Source organism: Camellia sinensis, chromosome 12, assembly GCF_055761805.1.
Source record: "Camellia sinensis isolate YWXY chromosome 12, ASM5576180v1, whole genome shotgun sequence".
NCBI lineage: Eukaryota > Viridiplantae > Streptophyta > Magnoliopsida > Ericales > Theaceae > Camellia > Camellia sinensis.
The window spans coordinates 28,661,904-28,664,941 of record NC_138972.1 but is presented as its reverse complement, the minus strand read 5'-3'; positions in this window follow the sequence as shown (position 1 = coordinate 28,664,941).

The window sequence follows — 3,038 nt, the reverse complement described above, 5'->3', positions numbered from 1 at the left end:
ATCTGATCGGCCACTTGGTTCACCTTTTTTCCTTGGCACAGGGTCCAGGCGATCTTCACCTTCACCGAATTCCCAATTGCCGCAGACAACGACTATCACGTTGCCGACACGCTTACCAGAGCTGGCGAGCATGGTCACTAAGTGATGATCAGTATCCTTGGCTCTAAGAAAGTAGCGTCCTAGCCGGCCGGTAGATTTGGCTAGGACATAACAGTGTCGAATAGCGAGAATACCTAAATTAATTCTAAGACGCCGATTTAACTCTACAATCCCCATTATGATGCGAAAAAAGTTCACATTGGGCTGGGAATGGATGAGACCCCAATACCGAAGAACGGCCCTCAAAAGTGGGTGAAGAGGAAAATGGACGCCACCCTCAGCAATTGATAGGAGAGGAAAGACGATTGTGCTCTCATCTTCCTTCACCATATCAGTGGTGATGTCTGCCAAAAGTGACAGATAGACGTCGCCGGGGATGGCGAAATGGCGGCGAAAGCCGGAGATTCGATCCGCAGAAAGGAGCTCCTTCAGATGTATTGCCATTTTGGCCAACTTAAGGATTATGGAAAACTAAAAAGCAAACAAAGAAGAGGGGTCAAAAATGAAGGAGAAGAAAACTTACAGGAGACGAAGGAAAGAGCAAGAAACAAGGGGTTGTAGAAGCTGCGGAATGTAGGAGTTGCACCAGAAGGCGAGCCAGATATCTTCGAGTATTCAGAACATACATTCAAAGAGACAAATTCAAATCGCATTAAATGGAGGCAGTGCACGAAGGGGCGGGAAAGCGTTACAATGACCAAAAAGCATGTACACGTTCTGACACGCATCGGGAAGAGGAGTAACCGCCGAATTTTTAACCTCCAGATTAGAAGCCAAACACACCGACTAACTGATGCTAGTAGGGTGTTTGGGGGGCAATTGTGGGAGCCGAATATTCTTTTGGATCAACAGGAGTGGACCAGTCCGGTCCAGAACATAACCTCTACTCGGCATTGACCTTATTCAATTGAAGGGCCGAGTAAAATAGCCGACATTCCTACCAGTAAAACAAGGGCCGAGTAGAAGCACATTAAAAGGACCAGAGTTGGGCCAGGCCCTAGGGCCCAAAGAGAATACTATAAATACAATATCTTCAGTTCGAGAAAGGTATGTGAGAACTATTGTGCTTAACTTAGAATACAAGTAATCTTGAGTGCAGAGACTAATTTGCTCGTCGGTGTGCTAATTACGACACCCCCGACCGGAGTGTTTATTCCTTTTCAGGTGACTAGCAGAGGATCTCAGGCGCCCCCAGGATCAGAAGAGTATTTCCATACCACTTCTCCACATGCATAATTTGGCAAATTTGTAAGGCAAAGTCACTAAATCAAACCCACACTTTCATACACATCAAAAACCCTATATACCATTAATATGAAACACAATAGGGTATCTAGACAATAGAATGAGATGGGTGAAAGAATTGGAGAAGACATGGAAGGGTGTGTTCTTACCTTGACTCAAGAAGGCCCCATTTTCTTCCTTTTCTTTTTTTTTTCTTCTTCTCTTCTTCCCTCTAATCACACTCTCCTTCTCTCACCCTCTCCTTGGCCGCTGGTATGTGTGTGTGTGTGGAATTGAGACAAGGCTCTGAATTTGTAAGAAATAAGTTTGGTCTTAGCTTAATGACTAAGGAAGGCATAAATATCTAGATATTTTTTTGTTGTGTTTTTCAACCAATTTTCCACTAAAATATTATTTATAACACCTATGTACATATTCAAATAAATAATAATATTCTATTCAAATAAATAATAAATGAAAGAACAACAAAAACAAAAATAAAAATAAAAATAAAAATAAAATGTATGAATTAATTTATAAACCAGGAGGTAAATAAATAAAAACCAAGTTTTAGGGTATTTCCAATTATAAAGTGGTGTCTTATGATTTAATTGTGATAATATACAGGAAAATTATCCTTTATTGGGACACTTCGCAGACTTTTACGAAATTAGGGGTTAAAATGCTATTAACCTAAGTCTCAGGGTTACACATGTAATTACAAAAAATTAGGATCTCTACATTCTCAATAAATTACTCAGTAAATTCTCAGTAACTTATCGAAAATTATTCAGTAAATTGCTCTGTAAATTCTCAGAAAATTATCTGTAAATTCTTAGTAAATTATTCAATAAATTCTAAGTAAATTACTCAGTAAATTACCCCTTAAATTCTCAATAAATTCTTATTAATTTATTTAGTAAATTACTCATTAAATTCTCAGTGCATTAATCAGTGAATTACCCCCTAAATTATCAGTAAATTACTAAGTAAATTCTCTCTAAATTACTCAGTAAATTCTCGGTAAATTATTGGTAAATTCTGAGTAAATTATTCAATAAATTCTAAGTAAATTACTCGGTAAATTACCCCTTAAATTCTCATTAACTTACTCAGTAAATTCTCAATAAATTACTCATTTAATTCCCAGTAAATTAATCAGTGAATTACTCCCTAAATTATCAGTAAATTACTAAGTAAATTCTCTCTAAATTACTGAGTAAATTCTCTGTAAATTACTCGGTAAATTATCGGTAAATTCTTAGAAAATTCTCAAAAAATTCTTGGTAAATTACTTTGTAAATTCTCAGTAACTTCTCAGTAAAATATCTGTAAATTTTTAGTAAATTATTCAACAAATTCAAAATAAATTACTCATAAATTCTCAATAAATTACTATGTAAATTCTCAGGAACTTATAAATATATTCTTAGTAACTTACTCAGTAAATTCTTAATAAATTACTCAGTAAATTTCAGTAAATTATCAAAAAATTACTCAGTAAATTCCAAATAAATTTTCTAGTGAATTACTCAGTAATTTGTAAGTAAATTACTTAATAAATTCTTAGTAAATTATACAGTAAATTCTTAGTAAATTCTCCGTAAATTACTGGCTAAATTATCGGTAAATTCTTTGTAAATAGCTAAATAAATTCTCAATAAATTATTCAGTCAATTATCATTAAATATCTCAGTAAATTGCTCACAAAATTC